Source organism: Kogia breviceps, chromosome 11 (genome assembly GCF_026419965.1).
Source record: "Kogia breviceps isolate mKogBre1 chromosome 11, mKogBre1 haplotype 1, whole genome shotgun sequence".
Taxonomy (NCBI): Eukaryota; Metazoa; Chordata; class Mammalia; order Artiodactyla; family Physeteridae; genus Kogia; species Kogia breviceps.
The window spans coordinates 34,299,602-34,323,140 of NC_081320.1; the positions used below are offsets into that span (position 1 = coordinate 34,299,602).

Sequence of the window (23,539 nt, forward strand, 5' to 3'; positions counted from 1 at the left end):
ATCACAGACCAGAACACTACCAAATGTGAAATGTAAAACCAGCTTTCTGATGGTCAGTGAAATGTCCCAAGTGGCAGAGTCATCGGCAGTCAGTTCCTCCTCTCTCCCCACACCTTCTTTAAGCAGTTAAATATTTCCATGTTACAATCCACTACCTGCGGACAGACCCCTTCCACAGCATCCACAATAATGCACCCATCACAAATGCAAACAGCCGTCGATACTTCTGAGGAGAAATCCACATGTCCTGGAGAGTCTATCAGATTAATCAGGTACTCCTCCTCACCTGAAATGAAATTGGAAGACACACATTTTCAGTTGTGCAAGTATATAGTACTCTTCCTCAGGCAACCCTGAGTAAGAGAGCTTCTAAGAAATGACTGAATAAAGCTAAAGAAGACAAAAGCTCAATCAACAGCTACCATTCCAATTTAGGAATTCCCAACGATGGAACTATCGATTCCAAACAGCATCAGTGGGCTTCCCTGGTGGCTCAGAGGTTGAGAGTCTGCCTGCCGATGCAGGGGACACGGGTTCGTGCCCCGGTCCAGGAAGATCCCACATGCTGCGGAGCGGCTGGGCCCATGAACCATGGCCGCTGAGCCTGCATGTCCGGAGCCTGTGCTCTGCAGTGGGAGAGGCCACAACAGTGAGAGGCCCGTGTACCGCAAAAAAAAAACAAAAAACAAACAAAAAAAAACCCAAAAACAGGGCTTCCCTGGTGGCACAGTGGTTGAGAATCCGCCTGCCGATGCAGGAGACACGGGTTCATGCCCTGGTCCGGGAAGATCCCACATGCCGCGGAGCAACTAAGCCCATGAGCCATGGCCGCTAGGCCTGCGCGTCCGGAGCCTGTGCTCCGCAACGGGAGAGGCCACAACAGTGAGAGGCCCGCGAAAAACAAACAGCATCGGTATAAAAGTTTAAAGGATTGTATTTTTCTAATAATCTAGTAACCACTTATCAAGAGCTACTGTGAGCCAGGCACTGTGCTAAACACTTGTGCTCATCACACATTATTGAGCCCTTAAAATATCCATACAACATAAACATTCCTCTACTCACTGTGCAGATTAGGAAATTGGGACTACAAGAAACTAATGGAAAAGACACAAAGCAGGTAGCCAACTACTTCCCTACAACTTCTCAAAGAGCAGTGTGTGAATATGCACAGCAAGACTTACAGTCAATTCTAAGTCACAAATTTAAAGAGCAGCTACTATGTGCCAAGCAGTGTGCTACGTGCTCTCACATTTGATATACTGTATTCTTTAATCCTCACAACAAAGTTGTAAGCTGAGGGCATGACTCATGCCTATGTGTCCTGTTTTAGCACTGAAAGTCTCACATCCCGTCAAACGCCAACGTCAGTCCCACGTCCCACTAAGCCTTAAGTCAGTCCCAGGCAAACCAGAACTCCTGGCCACCCTAGGTTACAGAGACATCATATTATCAATACAAGATAATTAAGTAAACCAGCCAGAAAACCGGTAGTTCATTAGAATTCTATACTCATTCCCCATTCACTGATAAATCTGATACAATTCTCTTTTAATGGCATAATCATTACTTACATGATCAAACACCTGAATATACCTATACTTTACTTTTGCTCCTCCTCTTAACTCAGTGTTTTTCAACTTTTGTGTGCTCCAGAGCTACTACAGGGCTGAATGTTATAACTTATGGGCCATTTAAAGGAATTTCCCCAGTGTGATGTTAACAACTTGATGACCTGATTAGTGCCCTGTGTGACACTGATAATGATAAAACAACAACACTGTAGTAACCAAAGCCACAGCTCACATTTGTGGAGTGCCTATCTGGGCACTATCTGGCACTGTTCTAAACATTTTATAGACATTATCTAATGTTTTCTTACAACAACGCTTGCAGTAGTTACTACCATTAGGCCAATTTTACAGAGCAGGAAGCTAGGGCACAGAAAAGTAAAATATCTTTCTGAAGAACATCCAGCTAGAATCCAACTCTAAGGTAAATTGCTTAAGATCAAAGAATTCAAAATGGAAGAGTGAAAGTTCAAACCCATCTACCTTCAAAGTCATACCTTTAACCCCGATCCTCAAGATGGCATATATTTAATCTCACATGCCAAGATTCCACTGGTAGTGAATTTCTGAACACTAGGTTAAGGATTCCAAAATGCAGTGGGCTCGGTGGGAAATTCTGCCATCAATCAGCAAGACTGCCTTCTTCAATACCACTCCTTCCCCTGCTTCCTCTTTTCATGCAAATTGCTTTGTAAGGAATTCTGGCTCTGATGCACCCACCAGGGAAGACTCCAACCAGAGAGCACTGTGGACATCTCTAAACAAAGTCAAAGAACCTATGCCCTGGAACAATGGCCCCGTGTGCCTCCTTAATCGAGTCTTTTACTGTCAGGTCTCACAGCATCAGTCTCACAGCTACCCTTTAGGATAAGCACCAGGGTCCCAACCAAATAAACCAGAGAAAAGTGAGCAGTGCTAGCAAGGTTCAGGGTTCTATCCGCTCCCATCACATAAAACAAAAGTTATGAGATTCTTGAAATCATTCAGCATTTTTGCAGCCCAACCCTTCATTTCCTAAACATGCTAAAGCCCCCACAAGGGAAGACATTTACCCAAGGTCACAAAAGCAGTTGCAAGACAGAAACACACCCGGGTCTATCTACCACCTTAGTCACTTCCTATGAAGGTCACAGATGCCTCTACACTTTGCAGCAGAGGAAACAACACTTGTTTGTTCATTTGGCTAGGAACCAGAATAAGAAACCCTGGAGTGAAAAAAGATTGATGTTCACTTCCTGGAACCCATATAAGGGTTCTAAACCTCTGCAACCTACTCAGAACTTCTCTATGTTCACATCACCCTGGAGAGAAAGTCAGAGATCAAGGACCAACTATCTTTCACTCAATTTCACATTGCTAAGATGTGCCATTACCATAAAGCATGGGGCCTATTGTTAGAACAACTGAAACAGTAACAGCAGCACACCTTTGACTAAGAGTTAGAGTGACAGAGAGAGAGATACATGCGTGCACACACACTTAAGATGAGAGACTTTAGCATGCTTAAGAGCTGACAGGCACCAGGACAAAGGAGATAAGTCCAGAGCACAAGTCTCAGTGACAGGAGGCAAGCAAGGATGCTAATAATGTTACAGTTTGAGGGGCAGTGGCAAAAGGTTGAGAGAATGCTCCCATTTTCTGTGAAACAGAACGTAAAAATGTCTGCTGAGATTGTAGGAGAGGGACTGAGAGGTGGACTGAAGAGACTAGAAGGTTTAAGAGAGCTGTTGGAGAGAATGAGCAAGGCCCGAGAGACAACATACTGGAATTCTGCCAGCAGCCCGAGGACCAGCCGATAACCCAGCACAAGTATGAGGAGAAAAAAGTGGAGAGAGTTAGCTCTATCGGGGTAGAGTTTTACTGGGAGGACAGAAGGTGAAGAAAGCAAACTGAGGACCTTGGCAAGACTGTCAGCAAAAAGACAAATCTGGGTTGTATGAGGCAGGAAGTAAATGAAGGACAGTGATGCAGCTCGAGACTGAAGGGCTTTCTGAAATCAAAGAATGGGTACCTTGCTACGCAGGCAAGAGAGCTGGGAAGAGTAAAGATTGTGGAGAAGGGAGTGTTTGAATTTGAAATGTCAAAGATGAACAGTTCTGGATGATGCTAAAATCCAGAAAGTAGCCATGCCAGAGGGAGGGTGAAGTGGAGATCTACACGTCACTACTGATGAAGCCATGCCGTTGGAGAGGTCATTTTCAGAAACGGTAAAAGCTACCCTGGTGGATCTGGGTAAAAAGGAAAACGATGAGCCAGGTGCCAAAGTCATTAATGAATGGGGACTGGGGACTGACTGATTTCCAAAGACTCCTGGTGCAAACGACGAGTCTGCAAATGTAATTACTTGGCTCCCAGGACTACTACGACATGCTAACTACTCTGTCTTCAGGGGAGTTTCTTAACCCCTGTGAACTCCATCTTGCATACATGTAAAATGAGGATAACATCCATCTCACACGATTGCTGTGAGGATCAAACAAAATCACGCATATGAGGCATCTGGCTCAGAATCCCAACTATCGTGCACCCATTTTCTTAGATCTGGCATCAACTGAATGCATCACAAAGTAAAGCATTCATTATGTTAAGAGGAAATAATCTGATCTTTAGTCAAACAAGGGACAATGGAACCCTTCCCTCCCACCTGGGTCCCAAAGGAAGACTACAGAAATCAGAACCTCGGGTTAATGTTCACATATCTGGAAGGTAAGGGAAGCGACTGATACATGTCGGCCTTGTGTGAATCTGGATGGCATGAATCAGTTTCCCCGCGGCCTAGTCTTAAGAGATTAAGACCAGAGAGCCACAGAGTTGAAACTAACGTGGGTGTAAACTCTCCACTTGCCCACAACCACAACCCCTATGGAGGTGTTTATAAAGAGGTGAACCTGCACATGGATCTCTCTGCAGAAAGCCCTGCCATATCCTTGGTCTCCACATTTGGAGTACATCCAAGCTACAGTGTGGCTGCCACCTGGGTAAATACTGAGTATCCCACTGAACCAGGTTGTTAGCTAGCTAGCACATATGCCTGAAGTACAAACTGAAAGCCTGTATGTTAACGCCAACTGCAATTTGTTCTACATAGTGCTTTACAAAATTTTTTTTTTTTTTGCGGTACGCGGGCCTCTCACTGCCATGGCCTCTCCCGTTGCAGAACACAGACTCCGGACGTGCAGGCTCAGCAGCCATGGCTCACGGGCCCAGCCGCTCGGCAGCACGTGGGATCTTCCCAGACCGGGGCACGAACCCGTGTCCCCTGCATCGGCAGGCAGACTCCCAACCACTGTGCCACCAGGGAAGCCCCCAGGGAAGCCCCCAATTTTTACTATGTTGCCAGTATTTTAAAAATTGGAGGATTTTACAAAAAATCTTGATGCCAAGTTTTCTTGAAAAAACAAAACAAAACAAAACAAAAATACGGGGCATCAGTCAGCTGCAGCTGATTAGCACTAGCCCACAGCCAGGTAGTGGGCGGTGTTTCATGGGTGGGCAGAGGCTACTCTCTAACTCATAACAGTCCCACCCAGACTGCCTCATTCATGCAGAGCTGTTGACACCAGCACCATGTCAAGAACTAATAATATAGTACTTAATAATCAAATTAGGCTGGTGTTGGAATAAGTAGTTAACTCTTTGGGGGGGAATTTAAGTTAGACATCTACCTCACAGTTTGCATGTATACACATAACACGTGTACAATTATGGTAGGATTAAATGTAAGAACTGAAAGTATAAAAGAACTGGTGATAAACTAGAAGTAATTTTTATTTCAGTCTTGTGTTTTAATGTATATTCTACAACATACTGAATTTTCTATAATACATATAAACTTGTAAATTTATTTAAAATTTTTAAAAAGACGACTTAGAGTGAAAACTTCATTTCAGAAGTTCTGCAATAGCAATATTTGCTCACAGGTATAAAGAACAGCTACAGGGTAGAAATGACAACAACAGGCCTTCAGACAACAACAGTCCAGGAATTTCTAAGTATTTAATCCATCTGAATACATTTCTCTCATCTATAGTTGCATCCTAGGCTAAAGGATTCAAAGGTATTATATCCTCTTAGGATTTTTTTATAGAATGTATACTGGGATTGGGATTATTTCCTAACTCTTGAAATGACCAGATAAATGTATAGTATCCTTATGAGAAGGGCACAAAGAGAGGTGGCTAAGAAATAGGAAAATAACAAGATTTAACAATATGGTCCCAACATTTATACCAAATTTTAGTCACAAATGTAAAGATGAGAGAGGCTTCATTTTCTCAAGGAAGAACTGGGGCCCTGGAAAATGCTAAGATACGAATATCACCTTGATGGTTTTCAACACTCTATCTGTAATATGCATAGTTTTGGTAAGCTTATTTGTTTACCTTAAACTAGAAAAATACCTTATCTTTCAATCCAAGTGAGGATTTGAAAACATTTTTGAAAGCTGGTTAAATTAAGAGTCAAAACCAGAAAGCACTTTATTAACATTTAGTACAGAGATCCTCAACTAACAGGGCATTTGGAAGGGGCATGGGAAGGAGGGAAGAAGTGGTAAACACAAAAATCACCTGCAGAGTTTCTTCAACCATCAGGTCTCCCTCCTCCAGAAGGGAGATCCCCTTCAGCTTGTCCCACCTTCACAGCAGGAAGTGCCCCATTCCAGAGAGTCAATGCTGAGATAGTGATGAGAATGTATCTCATCTCTCGGATGTTTTGAGAACATGTCTCAGTCAACATCCCCAACTTCCACCCCCATTTTGCAGATGTGGAAAGCAAGGCTCTAACTGTCAAGTGTGGTGACTGCCTAACCCACAGCCCCTTCTAGGCCATCATGGTCACAAAGAAACATGTTGAATACTTTATGGCTCCACTCCAATCACCACTGATCAGACTAGGAGATGACCATCCAACTACAGACTGGCAGTCCATAGGTGCAACCTCTGCCATAGCCTGGCATCAAAACACAAGCTGAGCAACATCCTGCTCTTGAGATGTATGCTCGTAAACGTAGGAGAAAGCAGCAGTAAGCAACAGAACTACGGGAAAAAAACAGGAGTTGAGAGGAGGGGTCAGGGAAAGGGGAGTTTATGAAGATGGAGGCACTAAGGGTAGGCAAAAGCTATAAAATAGAGAAAAGACTTACAGGGTGAAAACAGATAAAAACAGAGAACTCAACCCAAGGATGACGGTGGAGTTCCAGAGGGAAGATCCGTTAACTTTTACTGATGGTCTCTAGAGCCATCCTGGAACCAGAATCAACATCTGCCTTCAGTTTCTTTGAGATGTCATTCCAATAATGCTCCTGCTTTTGGATTTTCATGACTCTTGTTTCCAGTATCATTTCACACATATTCTGTTAATAAGCCATCCCACCCCAACCCAAGCTAGCTTAAGCCTCTGCTCTGTGCAATCGAGAAAGTATATCTAGGACACTCTGAAAGCAAGTTATCCAAGGTCATACAGTTCAACAAAATAAAGATTAGACCATTCAATTCCCTGGGACCTATAGCCATTTTCCTGCAACACTGTACCACAAAGACAAAAGGGAACTGGAATGACTAAAGGTGATGATACATAAAGTAAACCTTAATAAAATGGTTTAAAAAGGGTTGAGGGAGGGCTTCCCAGGTGGCGCAGTGGTTGCGAGTCCGCCTTCCGATGCAGGGGACACGGGTTCGTGCCCCGGTCTGGGAAGATCCCACATGCCGCAGAGCAGCTAGGCTCGTGAGCCATGGCTGCTGAGCCTGCGTGTCCAGAGCCTGTGCTCCGCAAAGGGAGAGGCCACAACAGTGAGAGGCCCGCGTACTGCAAAAAAAAGGGGGTGGTGGTGAAGGAACTGGAGACAAAGTCCAGAGAGCAACTAAAATTGACACTAAAGTAATCTTCAAATGAAAACAGACTAATAATATGAGTGTGGAAAAAGGAAGGCTACAAAGCTCTTAAAATCTATAAAAATAAGGAGAGAAAAGAAATAAACTGACCACTGACCCATTCACTGGATCACAGAATGAGGATGTTTAAAAGGTGAGAGGTAGTTTTTAAAAAATAAGGCATCAGGAGCTTCCCTCATGGCACACTGGTTGAGAATCTGCCTGCCAATGCAGGGGACACGGGTTCGAGCCCTGGTCTCAGAAGATCCCACATGCCGTGGAGCAACTAGGCCCATGAGCCACAACTACTGAGCCTGTGTGTCTGAAGCCTGTGCTCTGCAACAAGAGAGGCCGCGATAGTGAGAGGCCTGTGCACCGTGATGAAGAGTGGCCCCTGCTTGCCGCAGCAAGATAAAGCCCTAGCACAGAAACGAAGACCCAGCACAGCCAAAAATAAATATTAAAACAATAAAATTAATTTAAAAAATAAGGCATCAGTTTAAATACTAAACACTGGGAATTCATGTACCTAAAAGCTTCAAAACTGGTTTAGTTTAAAAACACTGTAAGACTCACCTCAAAGAGAAGAGTCATGTCCCATATAGTACAACCCTTGGTGTCAGTCCCAGAGATATGAAGGATAAATCACAGGTCTATTAGGAAAATGAAATATAGCTTTATTATTTTCTTCTAGTTATAAAAATTCACATTTTGTGTAAAGTTTCCAAACAGTGCAAAATAAATATTTTGAAAAGTGTTAAGTTTCACATAATGCAGCCCCTAATATCTACAGTTAAGGTTCTGGTGTTTCCTTCCAGACACCTTTATCTATATATATAATATATTCTTATTACTAAAACACATTCATATCTTATAAGTATTTACTCTGCAACTTGCTTTTTGTCTCCTACTTTACGTTTTCTATATAATTACATATAGGTCAAACAGTTGCTTGAACAGCTGCATAGCATTTCACAGCATGGATGTATCAGTTTACTTAACTATTTTCCTTAACTATTTCACTATTTTCTTTAACTATTTTCCTTAACTATTTAAGGTTGTTGGCATTCTTTTCCCTAATACAAACTGTTGGGTGAATGTCAATGAACATATATCTCATGTGCCTGTATGACTGTTTCTGTCAGATAAATTCCTGGAAGTGTTACTGTCAAAATGGCATCCTGATCTGGGGATTAAAACTATAGTGATCATGGCAATGCATACACAGTCAAGTAAATAAGACTCTAGATCTAATAGGCAGGCCATAGGACAGAAGGAGGACCTAGCGAGGACATGGGACAATAAGGCTGAACCAGCAAGGTTCTAACACTCCAGACCTTCCTCTAAAGAAATCTATACAATCACCTGGGTGGAAGGGGGCACCTGTGAGCTGCCAGTTTTTCTGCCCTCAAGCCAGTCAGATGTCCCCATCTGTATTCAAATCTGGACAGCCTGACTCTGATCTGACAACAGATCATCTGGAAAGGTCAGAATGAAATTTGTGGAATGTAAAGCAAAAAACCTGAGGCCTGAAACTAATTCAGGAAGAGAAAGGACACAAAAGATACAAAAACCATTGTTCTTTAAAACACAGATCGATTTACCTTTTGCATAATGTAGTGAAATGGCACTGGATTTCATCGTGATCCCTCGGACATGTTCATCCTCTCTGCTGTCCATGTACCTTAACTGTAAAAATGCAACATATGCATCCTTATTTCCCAATGAATTAAAATGTAATATTAAAATGACTGATTTGGATTTTTGTTTTAAACACTTAACTTTTTAGTCTTATTGCCATGAAATTGTTCGTTTGGTCCATTATTACCTTCTTAATCTCTGCAGCATTTTTCTTTCCTAGTACCACTTCTTTCTTCCACCTTTCCTTTCTCCTGATCAATGTTGAACTTTATATCAGTTGTAATGCAAGACAATCATAAACTGTCTACGTTGCTAGTAACTTTTTTTAAATTAATAGGCTTTATCTTTTTAGAGCAATTTTAAGTTTATACAAAACTTGAGGGCTTCCCTGGTAGCGTAGTGGTTGAGAGTCCGCCTGCCGATGCAGGGGACACGGGTTTGTGCCCTGGTCCGGGAAGATCCCATATGCCGCAGAGCGGCTAGGCCCGTGAGCCATGGTCGCAGAGCCTGCGCATCTGGAGCCTGTGCTCCGTAACGGGAGAGGCCACAACAGTGAGAGGCCCACGTACCACAAACAAACAAAAAAAAAAAAAGAAAAGAAAAATTGACTGGAAAGTAAAGAGGTTCCCAAGCATCCCCTCCCACACACAGTTCCCCTTATTAGTTACATCTTATATTAGTGTATAGTGTGATATATGTTACAATTAATGAACCAATATCAATACACTATTATTAATTAAAGTCCATAACTTACATTAGGATTCACTCTTTAAATGTATTATGACGTGTCCACCATCACTGTATCATATTTGTTAGCTGTATTAATCTTTTTGAAGAACAAATTGTGGCTTTATTGATCTTTTCTACTTCATTAATTTATGGTTTATTATTTCCTTTCATCTACTCACTTTAGAGTTATTGTACTTTTTCTCACTTCTCAACTGGGAAAAATAAAAGCACTTTATTATTTCATTCAACCCAGTTTTTTTAGCCTGCTATAGACAGTATCATGGGCCAGTTCCCCACCCAACGTGCCTCAAATGCCCAAGTCTTCCTTCAGTATCTTAGGTCTACTTTTTAATTTCAATTTTGCTTCTCTATCTCCTCTTCTCTATATTATCAGTCACCTGATAACTCCTGCTGACTATACTGTAAATTCACTGAAGGGAGGAACATCTCTACCTTTCTACTGCAAATAAATTATTCCAATTTCTTTCAGTTCACAGTTAAAAACAAAGGTCTCTATCATTTCATTTCCTAAAACATGATCTTCATCATGACCCTCAGGCTTCAGAAGCCTTCCTTTGGTACTTAGGTTAGCCTTCAAGGTCTTTGTAATCTGATACATTTTTTGTACCTGTACCTTTTTCTCTCTCAGTATAGGCAAACGTTCCACTCAAATCAAGCACAATCCACAAATTAGCCTTTATGCATTTTATCCACATTATTCCCCACTGTGAAGCATCTCTTCCACCTGTGAAATTTTCCACAGTCATGCCAGGTTATCAAATGACTGGTTGCAAAAGCTCTTTCTTGCACATAAAATATTAATATAAAGTAACATAAAGCAATCTAGAAATAACTTTTTCTCAACAATCTATTTTATCTTGCTAAATGAATTGGCAGCTTCTTAGATGCATGAACTATGCTTTATATTTTTTCGATCTTTAAGAGCACAACGAAGGACTCATCACATTGTAGATTTGCTAATACTTACTGAAATGCAAGTATATATCAAATATAACATACCTTGCCTGCCAGGCGACTGGAGATGATGCCATTGCTAGATATAAGACAGTCAGCCAGAGTAGTTTTTCCTGTTAAAGTAACATTAAATATTAAATGTTAATTAACATTAACATTAAATATTAATTTAAATCGATTTTTTTAAAGGGTGAGGTAGGTAGATTGTTTCAACAAATTTAACATCTACCATAGAACTGGTTTAGCAAATATTTCCTATTTACCTATACTAAGTGAATCGAGATACAATGGGCATTTTAATTAGAACTTTGAACAAAACATCATCTAGAAGGACACAGATTCCAGCACTCCACAGTGCTGTAATCTGTATTGCCAACCCTGCGGATCAACCTCAGTTTAAAATCCATCAAGCAACATTTTTTATTAAGGACAGAAAAAATTTTTTTAATTGAGGCATAATTTACACAGAGCAAAATACACAGACTCCTAGGTGATAAGACAAACCACTGTACCAATCAAAATATAAAACATCTGACAAACAACTTTTACAGTTACTCAAATCTGTCCGACCAAGAATTTGATCAAGTTTATTGTAATGATTGCATCAGTCATCAGATATCCATAACTGTGTCCAGGCCTATAAACTTAAACTCTTGATAGCTCAGCATGACAAAAGGATAGCACAGCAATCATTTTTTCCTCTGAATGATATACTGGGTAAAACATCACCACAAGGCAATGGAACATTATCTTTTGCCATATTTCCCCATGTATGGCCTCAGCTGGCTTTTGCCAGTTAAACTGTCGGAAGAAAATACCCATTTGGCAAAGACATTCATGAAATTTACCCATATCTCCTACTGTTTGCAAGCCAATGGAGGGCATCAGCTACACTGCAGTGACCAAGGCTACCTAGTATCTATGTTCAAATATAAACGTAGGAATCTACTCTAATGATAAAAAAAATTCTTATGATACTCTAGTACCCATTTGAACCTTTAGTACTGTATTAAGTGCTTGCCATGTAAATATTACGTATCAGCGTATAACCCTAGAGCGTCACTTTCCTGCTTCCAATGGAGTGGAACATTCTAAGTACGGCGAGCATATATCCCCCCAAAATGCAAGTGTCAAGAAAGCGGGGACTTTGCTTTATTCACAACTGTATCCCTAGGACCAGAACAAGTCTTGGCATATAAGAAACGTTCAATAAATTATCCATTGAATGAATAAATGAATCACAGATTTTCTAGGATAGTATTATTTTAACATACTTTAAAATAGTAAATTGTAAAGGAATTTGCTATACACACACATGCCACTGACTTGCCGCATGATTTAATTCACAAAGCAAAAGAACATACTTTTGTCAAACTTCATGTCCTCAAAACGTGAGCAGCATAATTATAGAAACTCGTGGGGTAGGATGTCACCAGATTTGTATACAAACCTCATTCTCAGTTGACTTCACTTACAAAGTGATCCATCACCTCTCCTTTTAGTTCCCATAACTACTTCACGTGAACTATTATATCAATGGCAATAGCCACCTAACGTCTTTTCTGCCTTTCAATCCATCCAAAACACTTCCACCGGACCATTCTTACTAATGTACTTTTTGTTTACAACATGCCTGCTTTATTCTGTTCTCCCAATGGCTCCCTATTACCTAATAATAAATAATGCTAATGATCCATCTTCATGATAAAGCACGTACCTGCCAAGGGCTTCTCATTATCATCATTTAATCCTCACAATGCGATAAGGTGCGTTTGGTTTTTATTCCACTACACAGAGGCTGCAGACTGAAGCTCAAAAAGGCCAAGTAACTGGAAATGGAGTTTTGAACTCAGGTTGTCTAACTCCAGAGCTGGAGCACTTAACCCATATCCTAGTGCCTAGCTGGCATGAAGGGCTCTTTAAGATACAGCCCAGCCTACCTCTTCACTTTTCTCTCCTACTCCCTCACCTTCAGGAGGGTATATAGGTTTTATTTCACACTCCCAATCCTATCACTTTGCTGTGGCTGCATGAACTAAGAGAGAGTCTGAAACCAAGCGCGGGCTTAGCAGGAGGCAATGCTGTGGTATGAAAGCAATGTCTGTGAGAAGCTAAGCACCATGCATCCCTGCCCCCCTCTCATGTCCCGTGCTGTGGTCACATACATTCATTCTCCCCTTGCTGACATTATTCCCACTTGAAATGTGTGTCCCCATCTGCCATCTTGAATCACCCTTCAGGGGTCATCTCTAACACTGTTATAAAGCCCTTTTCTTAACCCATTACTAGCTTCCCGACCCTCCAGCTCTCTCAACCCTTAGAGTCTACTTTTTCCGTGTCTCATGTTGCGCTGCCTCAACCCCCAAATCACCTCTCTATATAGCTGGGCTGGTGCCCTGTGCATAAATCTCTACCTTCTGACATAGCTAGCAAAATACTTCGAATTTAGCACATGTTCCATGAACATCAGACGAGTTAAACAGAATCACATAACACAGGTTCTGAGGACATTATGTCAAGGCTACAGACGTGTTACATTACAAAGCCATTTCAAAATACTTGACAAATACTTAAAAACTCAACTTCTCGTTTAAAAGACAACAAAATATACTACATAGAAGAATAACAATCACTAGTTAGCTGCGATCCTCCCACAGCAAACTTTTAAAGGAAATAAGACTTGCAGCTTAGCAAGGATTACTCTGAACTGCCCACAGCATCACTCCACTGACACATGTGGAGACGCACCCCCTTCGTTACTGAAAATAAGCCACTTAGAAAGGATTCTTACCATGGTCAACATGAGCCAAGACACAGATATTCCTGATGTTAGCCGTGTTTTTCTGGAGTTGAATCATCTTATCCAAACTATTGAGCACCATGGTCACTTATGTCCTGTGACTATTAATTAAACACGTATTACAAATGGCTGAAGATCGGGGCGTTAAAAGATCAAAGTTTCTACTGCTGGGAGCTGACAAGACTTCTCGAGTCCCTTAAAGTAAGAACCCAACGGATGCTTCCTTCTGAAGGGACAGACCCACCCAGGCCCAAGTCCAATTTGAGCACTTCAACAAATACTGTACCACGACTGTACTTGCGGAGTTTACTCATCCTTCCGGATCGGCCATTTGCGATGAATCACAAAGCTCGTGGGGGTTGGGTGCACAGTGACACCTGGAACTCTGCCCCGTACTCTGTACTCGAGCATTATTTCTCCAGGTCAGCGATTACATACTGGAAGGGTCTTATGCAGGAGGGAGAGAAGATGCCGACATCTCTCTCTTCCCCTGCTCGATCTTTTTCCAAGCCTTTCCTATCACTCCCACTTGCTTTCACTGGAGGTGAAACACCCAGCTTCCCGACTAAATTTTGGGGTCACGTGCAGGTGCACTGAACGTCTTCCATTCCTTTCCACACTGGGGAAACAAAGAAAAAACAAACCCTCAACTCTACATTCCCTTTATCCTCACTCCCTTTTTCTTTGAGGATCCCGGGTCCGCACTGAGAAACGGCCGGCCCGGCCCTGACACTACGCTCGGACGGCAAACGCTCCCAGCCTGGGCTGGCCCCTAGCCCCGTCCCCGCCCTGCCGCTGCGGCGACCCAGGACCGCCACTGCCTGGAGTTGGCGGAAGAGGACGACCGGACGCTTGCGGGACCGCACTTACCGGCTGCCGCCGCCCACCCAACCCGTCTCGGATCCAGGCGCCCGGCCACACGATGCGCGTCGCAGGCGTCCAGACCTCCGCGACCACCATACGCCCGCGCGCCGGGGGCGGGGCTGAGGACGCACGACCTTTCACACTCCCGCGCGTCTGGCGCCTCCGAAAGAAGACGGTTCGTCCGATAGCCTAGCCCCGCCGGTTGCCTGGACTGAGGCCGGCGCGGTGGAGTTGCAGAAGCTGCGGGTGCGGAGGAGTTGCAGAAGCTGCGGGTGCGGAGGAGCTGTGGAGCTGACCCCGGGAGCCAGGAGCATGACGACCTGGTGTGTGTGTCACATTTGTTCCTGCGGGTAAGAAAGGGCTGGTGTGGCGACCTCCGGGGCTTGGAAGCGAGCTGGGGTCTCGGGGAACGGAGCCCTCAGAGTAGCCGACCTGCAAAGGTGGAGGATGCGGGCCCAGCGACGTCCCACTTATCCCCGGGTCCGCAGATGCTCGCTGCGCACCCGCCAGCTACCGCGGGTTAGGCAGTTCTGCTTTGTCGGCTCCTATCCAGGGGCGCAAACTGGAATGCTATGGCGCCAGGCAGATGATATACACCTGTGTAGCAGCGGCTGGATGTCAGGCTGCCAAGTGTGGAGACCTGATCCGACGGGGAGAGTGTATGACCACAAAATTTTTTTTAAACTTTATTTATTTTTGTCTGTGTTGGGTCTTAGTTTCTGTGAGAGGGCTTTCTCTAGTAGCCGGCAAGCGGGGGCCACTCTTCATCGCGGTGCGTGGGCCTCTCACTATCGCGGCCTCTCGTTGCGGAGCACGGGCTCTAGACGCGCAGGCTCAGTTGTGGCTCACGGGCCTAGTTGGCCCGCGGCATGTGGGATCCTCCGAGACCAGGGCTCGAACCGTGTCCCCTGCATTGGCAGGCAGATTCTCAACCACTGCGCCACCAGGGAAGCCCCTATGCCCACACAATTTTTAAAAAATAAATAAAAGGAAACGGAAGGAGAGTAGAACGGTGTGCAAGCCTGTGAGTTTTCGACCCATGTTACACTTTCTTCTGTTCCTAGTTTTCCATCCCGGCCTGACCATATTCCCGTTCCCAGTCCCATCCAAAGTGCTTTCCTTTGGGATCTGACGGACTGAAAAGGTAGTAGGTAGTCTCCTGAAACCCAGAATTGGTCAGTGAGTCCTGCCTAACCTGTAAGCAGTCATCTCCTTTCTCAGCTTCCTTGCTGACCCAGGGATTAGACGACTATTTGCTAAATAAATAGTATGAATATGTCAATCCTGTCGTACTGTAATCCCCTCCAAAGGAAAAACACTTCACATGGTGATGGAAAGCAGTTTCCCCGTAGTTTCATGATAAATGTTGTTTTTAATTACTAATTGGATGTAGATTAAAAGATAAGTCAACCTTTGAGGATTTGATTCATATCTGAAAACCCTGATGTGCAAGAAAATTGATTGTTTTTCTAATCTTTAAATTAATTTCTATCCAACCTAAGTTCCTTTCCCATCCAGCTGTCAGGAAATTTCAGTCTTCATTATGTTGGAGGCTACCTTTCCTCCAAGCAGTAAAATTTTACATCCAGGGAGCAGAGGCATTGCCAATGCAAGAGGAATCTTCTCTGGGCTTTAAACATTGGTAATGCTTCCCACTGAAATGTCTCTTGCTGAAGTTCGCAGAATCCCTTCAAGAGTGGTGCCACTGCTGCTTTGAAGTTTATGTTTTTCTTTTTGCGGTACACAGTCCTGTCACTGCTGTGGCCTCTCCTGTTGTGGAGCACAGGCTCCGGACGCGAAGACTCAGCAGCCATGGCTCAAGGGCCTAGCCACTCCGAGGCATGTGGAATCTTCCCGGACCGGGGCACGAACCCTTGTCCCCTGCATCGGCAGGCAGACTCTCAACCACTGCGCCACCAGGGAAGCCCTGAAGTTTATGTTTGATGTACAAGAATCTTGGCAAAGCTGAGAGCCACTAGGGTTCCACCTAGCCAACTCTTGATATCTGGCCACCTCCTGGAACACTGTTAGAATGAGGCAAAGACCCCCGCTCTTCTAAGAACTCCCTCCCCCTCATCTTCTACCTCCTTCCTCTCTCTGGGGAATCGTCCCCTCTTCCCTCTTTTGCAGTCCAGGACCATCTGTTTCCTCTTAGGACCTCATTTCCAGAAGGACATCTGATTTCATCTCTTCATGAATTGTTTTTATAAAGACAGGAGAGGGCTTTCCTGGTGGCGCAGTGGTTGAGAATCCGCCTGCCGATGCAGGGGACACGGTTCATTCCCCGGTCCGGGAAGATCCCACATGCCTCGGAGCGGCTGGGCCCATGAGCCTGTGCGTCCGGAGCCTGTACTCACAACGGGAGAAGCCACAACAGTGAGAGGTCCGCATACCAGCAAAAAAATAAAAAATAAAAATAAAAATAAATAAAAAGACAAGAGAACGTGTTGACTTCAGGCAGCTTTTATCCTCGGCCCTTCCAAAAGTCCTGCAAGAAGGAAATATCAGGGACCTGACTACCTGCTTGAAATAAAGGAGGGGAAAAAAACAAGGAGAAGAAACTCATTAATATTTCAATACATTGCCTCTCTTTAGGAGGGTCAAGATTGTCAAGAGACCCCTTCAGGGAAATTTTGACCTGCATCTGTTACTTTTTCATCTTGCTGTTTGAATCTTTTTTTTTCATACTATGTAACTAAATCTTTTCAAATGTCTGTGTCTTTCACTATATCAGTCAAAACAACCCTCTATCTCAGAACATCGTTTTCTCTGCAATGTGTATATACAATTGCTCATGTGAGTTAAACTATGATAAGTTATTTATGTTTGCATAGGCGACATCATTGCCCACATGGAACCACAAGGATTTATGAAAATTCTGACGTGCCTTGTCCCACAGCTGAATGTTTGGGAAAATATCCTCTGTATGGCAGTGTTCTTCCACCTCAGAGTCTGAAGCCCAAGGAATAATTTTGAGCATAGAGTGGTAAAATGGAAGGAATAACAACATTTAAGTAAATATCAAGAAACTGTTTGCTTTACCTATTTTTCTCCCCACTCTTCTGGGTTTTTTTGTTTTTTGAATTTTTGAATTTTTTTAATTTATGTTTTATACAGAAGATTCTTATTAGTTATCCATTTTATACATATTAGTGTGTATATGTCAATCCCAGTCCCACTCTTCTGATTTTAATAAGGTGTTTTTGTTTTTAACTCTTTAAACCATTTAGTTGATTTAGTTGAACCAGTCTACGAAGCAAGAGACTAGTTGAGTCACAACTTGAGGGAAACATAAAGATGTGAATTAAGTTAAATGAGAAAAATGAGAAGGAAAGGGGATATATAAAAAGTTCTATTGATTGTTTTTCTTAACCTGCTAAAATCTCTGGTGTTTATCTGCTTTCCATCATGACCAGAACCTAGAAGAATGCAGCAGCTTCCTAATGGTTATGTTTGTATCTACTCTAGCTTTTGCATCTCTGATCTGTTTTCTAACTTTAGCCAAGATGACCTTTTTATGTACTATTTATTTTTTATTTTATTTTATTTTTTTATTGAAGTATCGTTGATTTGCAATGCTGTACAGCAAAGTGACTCAGTTATACACATACAGACATTCTTTTTTTTAATATTCTTTTCCATTATGGTTTATTGACAGGATATTAACTATAGTTCCCCATGCTATACAGTAGGACCTTGTTGTTTATCCATCCTATATGAAATAGTTTACATCTGTTGGGACTTCTCTGGTGGTCCAGTGGGTAGGACTCTGTGCTCCCAAGGCAGGGGCCCCGGGTTCCATCCCTCATCGGGAAACTAGATCCCGCGTAGATGCCGCAGCTCAGTGTTCACATGCCACAACTGGGAAGACTGCATGCTGCAGCTAAGAACTGGTGCATCCAAAATAAATTTTTAAAAAAAGAAAAGAAGTTTACATCTGCTAATCCCGAACTCCCAGTCCATCCCTCCCCCACCCCCCACCCCCCGTGACAAACACAAGTCTGTTCTCCATGTCTGTCAATCTGTTTCTGTCCTGTAGATAGGTTCATTTGTGCCATATTTTAGATTCCACATATAAATGATACCACATAGTATTTGTCTTTCTCTTTCTGTGTTATTTCACTTAGTATGATAATCTCTGGTTGCATCCATATTGCTGCAAATGGCATTATTTTGTTCTTTTTTATGGCTGAGTAGTATTCCATTGTATATGTGTACCACATCTTCTTTATCCATTCATCTGTCGATGGACATTTAGGTTGTTTCCATGATTTGGCTACTGTAAATAGTGCTGCTATGAACATAGGGGTGCATGTATCTTTCTGAATTAGAGTTTTGTCTGGATATATGCCCATGAGTGGGATTGCTGGATCATATGGTAATTCTACTTTTAGTTTTCTGAGGAACTGCCACACTGTTTTCCATAGGGCTGCACCAACTTACATTCCCATCAACAGTGTAGGAGGCTTCCCTTTTCTGCACACCCTCTCCAGCATTTTTTATTCATAGACTTTTTTATTTTTGTGGTACGCGGGCCTCTCACTGTTGTGGCCTCTCCCTTTGCGGAGCACAGGCTCTGGACACGCAGGCTCAGCGGCCATGGCTCACTAGTCCAGCCACTCTGTGGCATGTGGGATCTTCCCAGACCGGGCCACGAACCCGTGTCCCCTGCATCGGCAGGCGGACTCCCAACCACTCCGCCACCAGGGAAGCCCCATAGACTTTTTAATGGTGGCCATTCTGACTGGCGTGAGGTGGTACCTCATTGTAGTTTTGATTTGCATTTCTCTAAATACTTAGTGATGTTGAGCAATATGACCTTTTTAAAATGCAGATCTAATCCTGTCACCTCCCTGCTAAAACTGCTGTTATATTTTCCCATTATATTTAATGTTTACCAAAATCCCTTCATTGTTTTCTCCCTGCTTTCTTTTCTGACTTGTTTTCACTGTAATGCCCTTTGCACTCTTACGGTTACATCTCATAGGACATTTTTATTTCTTGGAAGTACCAGGCTTCTCTTGTCACAGAGCTTTCCAAGATACTATGTTACCTGTGAGGAATTTTTCCTGCCTCTTTACCCTGATTAATGCATATTCAACCTATAGCTCTCAACTCAGTTATCACTCTAAAAAGGCTTCACTGACACTCATCCAGTTTGCAGGCTAGGTAAAAGTCCCCTATGTAAGTTCTCAAAGCATCTGCCTGTTATTTATCATTAGATTAGTTTCAGTGTTCCATGAAGGCAGGAACTATGTCTATTCTTATCTCAGCATTCTATTTCCAGAAACCTTTTACAATGCCTACTAGCTCATAGTAGGCACTGACTATTTATTCAGTGTGTGAAAGACAAAAAAGTCCTTTTTAAGCCTAAACTCTTCATTTGGACTCAGCTTTTTTGATCTTTTTCAATTCAATAGGTTCTTTTCTCTATGTTCTGAATGTGTACACTATATTCAAGGTACAATCTTAGGCATTAAGTATAAAAATATCAATAAAGAGAAGTTCTTGCTTTCCAGGAACTCATACATCAGATTTCTATAATTTAGGGTTGTTCAGTGAACATGGTGGGAACCAGGGAATTTCAATATCTGAGAGATTGGTGTATAGTTCTAAAAATGTAGGTTGAGATCAGATTGTGAAGTCTTGGTTGTCAGACTGAGGCGCTTAACGTTTTTCTAGTAGCCAGTAAAAATTGTTCAGTTCTGCTACCAGATAGGATATAGCAGATGGCAGAAAGCCATTACTTCCACTGACACAGCTTAAAAAAATACGTAAATTTTTAAAAATCTCTTTTTAATGGAAGCAAAGAACTAAAATTAGAGAGACAGGGGTGCCCTTCCTAGATGAGCTGAGATGACCAACTGTGTACTTCTCTGGGAGCATTTGTCAGGTCTAGGCCAAGGCTGAAGATTAGGGTAGCATCAGCAGCGGGACCCTCCTAGGGGAAGGGAAACCAGTGGAGCACCTGACACGTAGGCCAGTGTGACCAACTGGAATCTGTAAATACCCCTGATGTGTGGCTGGTTTTCCTTGCGGGATGTCTGCTGAGTGATTAGGGGGCATGGTGGGCTAGAGGACTGGGCTAGAAGAGCCCACAGATATACACCACAGTCTCACTTGGGAGCAGGTGCTTAGGGGAGAAAGTCCCACTAGAATGAAGGCTCTACCACAAACACATCACAGGTCTTGTCCTTGAGAAACTTGTAACTAGAGGAAGACTATGTCTAACTGAAGGTGCCGCTGAATGCCAGCTGCACTCAGTTCCTGACTGGATCAAGGTGACCTGCCCCGTATCCTATCTGCATAACATAGGAAAGAGCAAGCTGTCTTCTGTTCAAAATAACATCGATTTTAGTTTCTATGGTTTTCTTATACATGACATTCGGCATAGAGTAAAACATTATGAGACCTATGAAGAATCAGGAAATATTTAAAGAGGTGATGGTCAAGAAATTTCCAAAATTGTTGAAGGAATCAGGCTTCAGAGTCACGAAGCTCGATGAACCCCAAAATAAACACAAAACCACGTCTGGCAACTGTCGTCAAACTTCTGAGAACCAAGTAAATTCTTAAAAGTTGTAAGAGCAAAAACTACATATTACTGACAAAAGAAAAATTAGAAATGTATTGCACCAGAAACTATGGAAGCCTGAAGTTAATGCAATGACATTTTAAAGTACTGAAAGGAAATTTCAAACCCAGTGAATCCCAGCATTTTATATGTAGTGAAAATACCCTTCCAAAATAATGTAAAACAAAGACGTTGTTAGGGAAAAAAAGCAAAGAATTTCTTAGTAGCAGATACATACTACAAAAAGTACTTAAAGTTCTTCACATTGAAGGAAAATGATTCCCGAGAGAAGCATGAAATGCAGGAAGGAATGAAGCATACAGAAGGGGTAAATAAGTGGGTAATTGTAAAAGGGTATTAATTATATTAGGTGGTTTTATACAAATAAAGTCACAATAATTATATTAGGTGATTTTATACAATATAGAAGTAAAATATAACAATAGCACAAAAAGCAGAAGGATGTAAACGGAATTAAACTGTTGAAACCTTCCAGTGTTTTAGAAGTGGTGAAAACATCAATTTAAGTTTGACTAGGAGAAAAAGATCCCCTAAGAAGTCAAAAATGCATCTTTATTCTAAAAATACAGAAAGTTATCATTAAAATGCTAATGGAGAAAATGCAATAATAAGCATACCCTTTCTTAATCCAAAAGAAGGAAATAAGGGGTAAGGGAACAAAGAAAATATGGGACCAACCAAAAGCAAATAGCAATATAGTCAACTTATAAATGAAGTGACATCAATCCTTACATTAAAAGTAAATGAAATACGTATTACAATTTAAAACTCAAAGTTTTATTACTCAAACATTAAAAAGATAGGAAGATATTATGGAAAACTTATACTGATAATTGTTCTAAAATGGAGCAGTGCCTTGAAAAATACAATTGGCCAAACTGACTCATGAAGGGAAAACCAGAATAGCCTTATATCTGTTAAAGAAATCGAATGTGTAGAATTTAAGGTGTAATTTACAACTAGAGCATAAAGAAAATTGGAGCATTTCTAATTTCTGAGTGGGTTATAGATGGCTAGATAAAAGTATTTCCAACCTAACAGTAAGCAGCCAGATAATATACAAAATCGTAAATATTCGTGAGTCCTTCAGAAAGCTGAGATCACAGGGGAAGTGAAAAACAACAGCAAACCTCTAACCTGAAGGAAGAACAGGAAATTATCCTGGGCCCAACCATTAGAGATCTACATCAAGGAGAGGGACAGACACACTGAGAGAGCCCCACCACTGAGACCCAGGGACACGAGGTTTGCTTAAGATTGAGGCTGGTGGGCTTCCCTGGTGGCGCAGTGCTTAAGAATCCGCCTGACGAGGCAGGGACATGGGTTTGAGCCCTGGTCCGTGAAGATCCCACATGCCGCAGAGCAACTAAGCCCATGTGCCACAGCTACTGAGCCTGCGCTCTACAGCCCGTGAGCCACAGCTCCTGAGCCCGCGTGCCACAACTACTCTAACCCTTGCGCCTAGAGCCAGTGATCTGCAACAAGAGAAGCCACCGCGAGAAGCCCACGTGGTGCAACAAAGAGTAGCCCCTGCTCGCCGAAACTAAAGCCCGTGCGCAGCAAAGACCCAACATAGCCAAAACTAAAATAAACAAATAAATTTATTAAAAACAAAAAGATTGAGCCTGGACCTGGACAACAGAGGAACACCCCCTCCACACACACACCCACCAGATTGCTGGGCACTGAATAACAAGCAAAAACAGTGTACCATTGGAGAGAAGCAAGGTTACAGAGAGACATTCTCTGAGGTGCAGGTGCAAAGAGAATGCCTAAAGCTGAGGATGGCACAGAAATTAAGAAAACCAGCCCTCCCTCCCCCGCCCCAAAGCACAAGATAATGCCAGAGGAATTTAAAGCTGATGGTACACTGAAGGTAAGCCTAGCAAAAACAAAAGCCAAACCTAGCTCAGCTACTGATTGAGCTGACTTAACCCCCCTCACTAAAGGCCTGGCAAATGAAGATGTATATCCACTTCTGGGCATAAATACTATTTATCCCAGTCCCAACTGTGCTACACACAATATCCAGCTTTCAAATACAAATTATAAATTGCACAAAAAGTAATATTTTATTGAAGCACAGCAATGCCATTCATTTACATATTATCTATGGCTGCTTTCATGCCACAGTGTCAGAACTGAGTAGTTGCAACACAGACCGTATGGCCCACAAAGCCCTAAATATTTATGTAATGAAAATGAAAAAATACAATATTAAAATGTGTGGGATGTATCTAAAGCAATGCTTAGAGGGAAATTTATAGCATTAAATGTTTGCATTAGAAAAGAAGACAGTCTTAAATCAATAACTTAAGGGTCCATCTTATGAAACTAGAAAAATGAGCAAATTAAACCCAAAGCAAAGTAGAAGGAAAGAAATAATGAAGAGCAGCAATCGATGAATCTGTAAACAGAAAAACAATGAGAAAATCGATGAAACCAAAAGCTGAATCTGTTAAAAGATAATAAATTTGAATAACCCTAACCACGC

The 23,539-nt window shown here is 42.4% G+C and overlaps 2 long non-coding RNA genes across 4 annotated transcripts in view; one reads left to right on the top strand and one right to left on the bottom strand.

The window, feature by feature from the left end:
• LOC131765947 (uncharacterized) overlaps positions 1 to 23,539 on the top strand; it is a 111,944-nt gene that overhangs the window by 46,568 nt on the left and 41,837 nt on the right. The window lies entirely within an intron of this gene.
• On the bottom strand, positions 61 to 13,682 carry LOC131765946 (uncharacterized). Its single transcript, XR_010835452.1, has 3 exons — positions 13,578 to 13,682; positions 10,832 to 10,899; positions 61 to 286 (listed from the first exon to the last, which is right to left on the bottom strand). It is a non-coding gene; the product is annotated as an uncharacterized lncRNA (long non-coding RNA).